At 38.6% G+C, this 9,703-nt stretch overlaps 1 pseudogene across 1 annotated transcript; it reads right to left on the bottom strand.

Annotated features, from left to right (window-relative positions):
- Positions 1-1,469: 1,469 nt before the first annotated feature.
- LOC145890178 (thyroxine 5-deiodinase-like) lies at positions 1,470-3,386 on the bottom strand (annotated as a pseudogene). Its single transcript, XR_014399547.1, has 3 exons — positions 3,234-3,386; positions 2,805-2,999; positions 1,470-1,847 (listed from the first exon to the last, which is right to left on the bottom strand). The product of XR_014399547.1 is annotated as a thyroxine 5-deiodinase-like (transcript).
- Positions 3,387-9,703: the final 6,317 nt, after the last annotated feature.

Genomic DNA, 9,703 nt, shown 5'->3' on the forward strand with positions numbered 1-9,703 from the left:
TTGCTAGATGATGATTTGTTCCTGGATGAATCTAATATAAAGAGTGGATGGAGCAGTTTCAAAATGCCAAGACTAAGAAAAACTTCGTGGTTTTCAGGGTTGTGTTCAAGTAAAAAAACTACAGCGATTGAGTAACGTAACCTGATTTGGAGTTCGCCTTAACGAAACATGAATCACTTTTAAATGATGTGGAAGATGGCGGAAATTATGTAAATATGTCTTATCACTGCTGTGCACATTTACTTCGATGCGCGCAATAAAGTGTATACCAGTAATAAAAAATATTTGTTTTTGATGTGACAAAAAAACTTAACCAAAACAATATAATCTACTGCTGGTTCTTGGTACTTGATATACAAACGTGAGTGATGCTATCGATAGAAAAAAATTAGTTCAAATTTAAAAACTGTCGTTCAAATGTTAGTCGGTGTTATAAATTTAATTAAATCACTTTCATTTTTAATAGAAACAAAATGGCCAATACAATAGTTGAGAACTCAACTGTGAAGGTGGAGAAGTTATAAACTTCCAATACCTGGACACATCTTGTAGAAAATACTCGCCAAAAACAGTTGCCTGTGCAGAGCACATCATTAAACAGGCAGTGCCACATTGTGTTACCTTTTTGTACGTTCCCAAGAAAAACAATACATTACTTGATTGAAAAATAAACGCTCATTTCCAGGAGGTTTTATTTTAACTTCCATCAAGTTAAAGTGTACTCTGAGCACACACACTCAAGTTTTAATTAGATTTTCACACGAAGTCCAAACGAAGTGGCGAAAGTTTATTTAACGTATTTGCACATTTCTGTCAGGACTGCGTCAAAATTTCGACAACATCTTTCATTATATGTGTTAACACTATGTCTAACCAATCGCCACTGTACGTTTGGATTATACACGATGAAATGGTATGGCTCCATCGAATAAAACAAACAATGCAACACGAACGAAAAGCTGCAGAGTGCAAATTGAGCGGATTTGTTTTAACCAAAATCGGTACAGGTCTTTGGGCGTTCTTTAACTCCAAAGCGAAATAAGAGTTTGCCCAATCGCCACTGTACGTTTGGATTACACACGATGAAATGGTATGGCTCAATCCAATAAACCAAACAACGCGACGCAAACGAAAAGCTGTAGACTGGAAATTGGGCGGATTTGTTTAAACCAAAATCGGTACAGGTCTTTGGGGCGTTAACTTTTTTATTTTGAAGCGAAATAAGAGTTTGACCAATCTGTTTGCACAATTGCGTCAGGACCGAGTTTATAATTTCAACCCCGGTCTATCATTATCTGTGCAAGTGGATATTTCAAACAAAAAAAAACGCAGCAAAGTTACAGCAAAGATTTCTAAACCAAATCGTTACGAAATTAATATTTTTCACGTTCAGCAAGATATTAGAGTTACTGGCTGTTTGGACCTAATTATTTCTGTTGAAGACGTTAAGAATTTCGGGGTTTTCGTTGTTAGGCATGCTTCTTTTCATCAAAAATTTCAATTAGTTTCCTTTCCATTTTGTCCAGGTCATAATACATGGGACCCCAGCCCCCTTCAAATACGACAATACCATCTAACACGATGTACAGCCTTTCCGGCAAGGCTCCGTACGCAAGACAAGCCTCATCTTGCATGTTGTCGACTAGAAGAGGCACGTCCAGTTCTGGAACTGCGTCAAGAAGCATTTGGGCGGCGTCTGCACGTTCCTGAAACGTTCGGTGGTTGTTCATTTGGAATTGATTGTCTGGAAAAACCCATCCTTCCAACGGATGAGCTTCTCGTATATACACGACAACAAAATCGGCGTCCCGTCGATATTTGTTGACAATTTTGGCAAAGCTGTTGATCTGTAAAATACAATTGTGAGAATACAAATATTTGCTGTACCAAGGGTCTGCTTACTGATCGGCGGTTTTTGCAATAGAGCACGAATTAAATATTAACTAGGAAGATATATATGCGTTTGTAGAGTAAAGGGTCATAATGTTTCAATTTCTTATTTTGCCTTGTCCGTCTTTGGTCTGTGCCTATAATGCTTGCTGTTGCACTGCTTTTGTAAGAGACTGACTAGTAAATGACTTCATAAACACGAGCTTTCGTGAGCTTGTTTCTTCTGGTGCAGAAAATGGCGTGTCAAGTAAAATGTTGTAACGGCGCTAAAAACAAGAAAGAAAGGGAAAATGCACGAAGAGGTAATCATTGTTGGTCACTTAGTGTCCGTGGCATCTTAGTGCGTGTAGTGAAGCCCCAGTCTCTATTGAGACTGTGATTGACAGAGTTAAACTTTTCGATGTAGCGTTATTCCGCCGTCACTCTCTCTCTCGCTAGTCTAGTTCTTCTTTTACCTTCAGTAGAATGTCTTCTACACTATGGTCAGGCTCGTTAAAATGAGCTTCTACCGGTTTCTCGGTATTCTTGTGCCGAATATCACTCTTGTGTACATTCACCCTTCGTCTTAGTGTTTGTTCGGTTTGCCCGATGTACACAGCTAGTGCACAGCACCCGAAGAAGCGAGATCAAGCTTGCGAAAGCTCGTGCAAATAAAGTCATTTACTAGTCAGTCTCTCACAAAAGCAGTGCACCAGCAAGCATTATGGTCATAAATGTGGCAGTGATTAAGTTAAGTTAAGCACTGCCAGGTCTGGCTTGACATATACTATATTTCTAACAGCGTTTGCTTTTTAGTTAATGTTTCGCAAAATAATATTGCATCATCAATACCAGCGTGGTTAGGCGCCGCGTAAGGGCCGGTCCAAGGCAGTCCAAATCAGCTATGCAACATACAATGATCACTTCACACAAACCTTTGCCATAAACGGTGGTCATGTGCACGACCCAAAGTTGATCACCAAAGGTCGGTGTTTCTTCATAAACTGCAAAAGCGGTCGGTCCATGGAAGCTTTCAAGTCATTCACCATCATATTTGGTGCTTTCTCACCAAGCCTGACGTTGCAGCTTTGCACCAGTTTACTTCGTAAAATTTGGGGGAGTGTGGTTTTCTGTGAAAGAATACTATGTTTGTTTCCATTACAATGAATAAAGCAAGTCAAATTTATGCGAGGTACCATTTGTTTTGCAAAGAAAACTTAATTACTCCCAGTGTATCAAACGCATGCATAGAAATAAGCCCATCTAAACTTAGGTTTGTACAAATATCAACATATTGCTATATAAGTCAATACTTTAGGAACATACTCATTAGGTTGGTCCCCATATACCGGCTTTCAAATTACCTTTACAATTGTTTCCCTTCTTCTCATTTTGATGCCAAAGATTTTCTCCAGTATGTACGGTATGTTAAGTAATTGAACAATGTCCATTATAACCAAAACAAAAAAAAACATTATAGCCGTGAGCAGAGCCCAGGCTTTGTGTCTTACAGCCATTTGGTTGTAATAAAGTATTGCTGCCTGCCCTGAAAACTGTGCTGTCTGAAATGATTTGTGATTCTCAGCATCGATGATCAAATATTGCGCGGATAAGGTTAAATATTAACCAGATACCGAAGTAAATACCAAACTACAGCTTATTGCAGGGGTGTCAAACACATTTAGTGCTGTTGGTCGTATTTACCTACCTTGGTAGTGCCTTCTCTAAAAACATTCCTATTTATTATGCATTTAAAACTGGTCATTCTAATGCTGGTTGACGTCACCTTTAACAAAAGTGTTTTATCTAAAACGGTATCGATCAGGAGGGTGTTTTCTGACCTGCTTCGCACTTGGACCAGAAATTCATTTGGATTGTTTGTGTTCAAGTGTAAATTCTGAAGCTAGGCGTCTTCTAAAATGGTGATAATGCAAAGCTTTCAATCACTAAACTGCGTTTATCATCGGAGCGGTTAGACACTGTATGCGAGGCTTGCTGCACAAACACCGCACATTGACAAGCAAGTCAGAGATGAGTGGAACATCTTAATCACGTGACAACAGTGCGTAAACAACTCCGCGAGACAGGGAAGATGCTTTTACACCGGGTCACAAAGTTTTTTTCCAAACTTGATCCACATATATGCGTACGTAATATAGAAATCTGTGCGAATATTAACGCTACGATTTCGTGTATAGTATTTCAAATTTATATTTATCAAATTTATAAACAAAAATAACAGGCGGTGGCCCTGTTCACGTCTAACCATTAAAATTCGAACAGATTTCTGTTTTACACATACTTGTATGTGGATCAAGTTTGGAAAAAACTTTGTGACCCGGTGTAGTAGTAATTTCCGCGGGACAGTGACGTCATTATTTGAAATTTGTCCACCTGCGGGTCTGGTGGGTGATAAACATTGATCTTGGATGTAAGGCGCGAAATTAACTATGTTTGATCGGAGTTTATCCATGGTTGATTGCGGTATGGCAGAAAAACACACTGTGTTTTTTTTAGCAGTGCATGCGTACATTACAGCTGTATGGTCGTATGTGCGTACAATTAGCAGAGTCTTAATTTTTGGGCATCAAACGTACATTTAAAGCTTAAATATTTTTGGTAACAAACTTGCATTTAATTAACGTTGTTTTCATGTTTCTCCTCTTTGGCATCGTCATTGTAAATCGCTTAGAATTTCTGAGCACAATACGTAAGCACAGCGTTACTATCGAATATATCTTGTGATGCAAAGCAAATACTCCACTATCTCAAAAACTTAAGTTTCATGCTAAAATCTGTCAGTTTCAAGCGAATATTATCAGCCATATATGCGCCAGACAAAGCACGCTATAGTGATAAACTAGGATCAATCTTAGGATAACCCTTGTTGTTTCAGTATTATATCATATTCAAAGAAGGGCGATCGCCCTCTTCTGGATCCGCCTTTGGGTCGTTCACAGCGCAAACGATCCAGGAACCACTTGTTTACCCTGAGCTGAATATTTGATGTTTTATAGCAGTGTTTCCCAACCGGTGGTACCATTAGCGGTACGTGACGACATTCCAGGTGGTACGCGAGCACCTTTCCGGATTTTGCGGATATAGTTCGAATTTAAAAAAGCGTTAGTGATATCAAAATGTTTGTTACCTCATTCCCTAGGTAACTTTGTTACATTCGACTGGGTGGTACGCATCGAACTTGTTTTACCTGCATGTGGTACGTCACCACAAAAAGGTTGGGAATCACTGTTTTATACCCAAAGTGACTGTCTATATATTGGTATTTAATTACTGTTAAGGTTCACCTAGTTGTGCAGGTGCAATGACTCTTTTTATCATCCTGACTTCGTGCATTTTGCTAGAATTGCGACGTTTTTTACCGAAGCACAGGCGCCTGACAATCTGCAATAACATTGCTATATGACCACAAGCTGACGCTGCGGAGTACCATATGTTCAATTATTGCATTCCACTGAATAATAAATGTAACAAAGCGACAAGAGTTGGATTTTTATGAAGCACAGAGAAACGAAATTGCAACTTTACAAAATTTATACAGACAGCATGGAAACTGGCAAATGCGAAGTTATAGTTTCGATATTGTACAGCAAGATAACGATCCCCGACGCAAATTCTAAACACGCAGTAAAATGCAGCATCCGCAAACTTTGTCCCTGGTATACCTGAGGCGTTATTTACCTATCTTATTCCGATAGGCAATCAGTACTTACATCGGATTGCGATCATTGCCATACATGTTACCCATTGGAACCGGAACCGTAGTACTTCAAGCACCTCTCCTAAACTTCTTTGGTTCCGCGTCTTTGCAAAGCTTCAGGTAAAATATGGTGGCACAACACCGTTATTTCAGTGTGGCACGACACAGTAACCCCTATTTTCAGTGCTGAATTTTAGTTTCCAAACAACCGATTGGACAATTGCCTATGCCTTCATTATACATAATTCAACGGTTTGCGGGATTAGTTTGCTTGCTACAGCTATCACAGTTTTTACACAAACTACATTTGTGTCCGATGATCCAAACCAATAAAAAAATTTGCATTTAGCCATTTTTCCAGAGAATACATATTTTACTCGTAATAGCATTTTTGACACAAATGCAGCAGCACTTTTTTTTACAGTGTTTTCTGTTGTGTTATTAATTTAACGATTTGAAAATGTATTATTATCACTTTGCGCACTGAACAAAGCTAAATAAATTCGCAACGATTATACAACTTTCGAACACAGTGCCCAATAAGCGCCTTTTCCTTGAACTGTATTTTAAGAGACTTAAGTGTTTGAAAGGAACTCCCTTAAAATCGAGGTTTGATTAGTGAACTATTCTGTGGATCATTATATAGAATAATGCAAAAATACACAAAAAAGGAAAGCAGTTGAGATTGACACTAAATGTGATAAGGTTTTCTCATGCGTGAGTTCATGCTATACAATGGGTTTTTGAGAGCGCCGGTGGTATAACCGTATTGGAGCAACGCAGATACGGCCAAGGGAAGCGAGACTTTATCACGTTTTGCCGTCACGATTTCATCGACACCCTCCTGTTACTGTATGAGTACGATCTAAGAAACCATGGAAATATCGGATAACTTCCAGTACTGTTATAATACAGAATGTATCGGAATTCAAGTCACGGTGTTCAAGCAGGTGTTTTCTACGGGGCCAATTGCTACAATCAACCAAATTTATTGCCTGCATTCCTTTTGTGTTTAGGAATTCGCCGACGTGAAAGGTCAATGGCTCTCTTGCGCACACATGCGGATAATAACTTTGTACATGCGAATTAAATGCCCTTCTTCTTCACCCACAGTAAACTTCCGAACATTCACTGGCCATCAGATTTTCAAAATATCAAACAAGCTGATCGGTAATTTCAGCTTTACAAATAAACTCGGTCGACAGCCTGCCAGCGTAGCTTGGTTCACTTATTAGTAAAGTTCTTTACTTTTTTCAGATTTTTATAAATATAACGTTGCGTTTACATGCAGTGTAAAATTTTTAGGGATGTAACTCATCGGTAGTTAGCACATATTTTTGCTGACTTCCATTGATCTAACCTTCTTTACAGTTTATTCGGTCTATTTTGTTTCGGTCTGAGCCTAATTTTCATACTTAGGTCCCGACAGCAAACATCATCTTTACATTCGGCTCCAACCGACAATGTCTGACTGAATACAAAGGATGACAACGTAAAAAAAATATTTCCTAAAACAAAAAACTTCCGCAGAAATATTTCACAAAACGAAACCACATCTTCGATTTTCAATGCATCCGTTATCGGCGTTCTAGACATTTCGGATGGAAGCATTTCTACCGGGAAACTTCATTTTTCATTTTTCGGTAAAAACAACAACTTATGCACGTTTCTTTCAAAAGTGTGTGGATTGTGTTGACGTTTTACTTGTCCGATCGACTGAATGTTGCTGGTTACAAAAAGATAACTCACGTAAGTTGGCGGAAGCGTTTATTTTCACGAGAATAATACCGACTATAAATACATACAATTACGAAATGATTTATTTGTGGCAACATGTGTGTTTCTGTATTCAAATGTTCGAAACTACAATTACTTTGCAAGCACAGTTCGGTTTGTTCACTCAAAAACGTATATGTATAGGCAGCTGAGTGCTACGTGGGGAACAATGAAATTGGGTTTCAAAACAAAATTATTTTTTATGTTTTTATAAACAGTATTCACAAAGTAAGCGGAGCTAGTAAGCTATTTACAGTCACTTCAAATCTTACTTATTTGAGGTCACATCAGGACACCCATTGTATGTCTCATCAACGTCCGATTCAACAAATTTCACTGCTTCAGTTTCGTTCACTAATATCATTTTGTTGCGGCCTGTCAGTTTTCCGAAATATTTACCACTCTGTATGTGTTTTACAAGGAACTGAACAAGTTCTGACCTGCTGGTATCTAGTTTGATTTCAACCAAAAACTTAATTTTTTGTTCGCTATTTTCCATGTTTGCCATCCTTAACCCCTTCTTCCTTATACCCTTGATACATAGATTACAATCGGAATCTTTCAAGTAACCTACATTAGATGCTTTGCCGAAGTAGAAAAAGTCATATATCTTCGGTTCTGCGTAGTCTTCAAGGTACAGGGACTTCTGGCGCGGCGCCCAGCAGTAGTTACTAGTGCCTGATTCCCTCAGAGCTCGTGGTTCGGAATCAGTCAATGGTACAATGTGACGTGTGAGGGTGTAGCACGGACAACAACGCTTATACCACACAACTCTCTTCCACGAGCTGACGTCATAGTCTTCTTCGCAAACGCTTTGTTTTGTTGTGATTTTTAATGTTTGCTGTTGCTCTTCTACAGTCCGTTGCTGCTCTTCTTTCTTCAGTTGTTGCTCTTCGACATTCGCCTGATTTTCTTCCACAGTCAGCTGTTTTAGTTCTAACACTTCATTTTGTATTGTTTGCTCAATTCCTTGCTCTTGGCAAACTATACTGCTTTGTGCTTGTTCTTCACGAATCATATTTGAAGAATTAATCTGATTTGTCTTCAGCAGCTTGTTGTAATCTCTTGCAGTTGCTTGCAAAGCCTTTTTTATATGTATCGCTTGACGGAAGTGACTTTGAACAGCCAACTGAGACTTGTCACGTTTTTGCAAACCTGTTTGCAGGCCAACGTACTGTGGCGCAATCCCTATACGCAAAACCTTAAAGCACATTTAAAACTACGAACACATGACAAATATTTAAATTACATATTCTTACGTCGCATCCGGTACCTGAATATTGTCATGTTTTATAAACGTAAATGTTCATTTTAATTCTCTTGCTAAGCCTTTAGTGCAAGGATTGCGGTCCCCTCTGGCAAAACGGCCGAATGTAAACAAAGCGGAATATCCGCACCAACAACACAGACTGCGCGCCAGGGTAATTGATTTATGAGTGGACTTTACATCACGTTTCACCGTCACAAATTTTTCAACAAAACTATTTTGTCAGTGGATGAACTCGAACTGACAAACCATGGAAATATGTGGTAAACATTGTGTAACAGTGGCAGCTATTTTCTGTTGTTCATCTCACTTACTACTTTCAAGACCTCCAGGAATACTGTTACAATACAAAATGGATGACAGTACATGTCAAGCTATTCAGACAGGTGCTTTTCTACGTGAGAGATTGCTACATGTAACCGGCTTTACCAAAAAATTAACCAACATGAACGAGATATTGCTCACTTGCGCACTCATGCGGATTTTAATTTTGTGTTTGAAAGATCACTTAAAAAACGAAAGTCCACGCAACAAAAATCGAAAAGTGATTTTCTTGGTCAAATTGACAAATTTACCTTTAAAAGTGTAAAACAAAGTAATTGCGCAAAAATATTCGTGAATAATGTTGAACCACACAGCTAACGTTTCTTTTAACAACCAAACACTGGCTTCGAATATCATGTTTGACCCCCATGCCCCATTACCTGCGATACCTTATGATCGACTAAATTGTTAAAAATGCATTGTGTATTTTGCACCAAAGCATTGTGTAGATTTCCATACACTTGCGAAGTGGCTGGATGGGTTTATCCAGTTTTTGAGGCTCCTAATTAATGTGTAAGTCTGGGATACAAAGTTGCAAATGAGGAAGAAAAAAGAGAATTATTTCGACTGATATCAATTAAAATATTTCTGCTGAGGAACTGCACATTTATCACTGAATAAGTTGTTGTTTGCCGTTGTGCATGAGATCTGGTCGCCAAACATTTTAGTGTTTTATTTTTTTGGGTGCTAAACCGTTTTAGTTCAGGGCGCATATTGATATTTCTATGAAAAAAGGTTTTGCTGCTGGG

Source organism: Ascidia mentula, chromosome 2 (genome assembly GCF_947561715.1).
Source record: "Ascidia mentula chromosome 2, kaAscMent1.1, whole genome shotgun sequence".
NCBI lineage: Eukaryota > Metazoa > Chordata > Ascidiacea > Phlebobranchia > Ascidiidae > Ascidia > Ascidia mentula.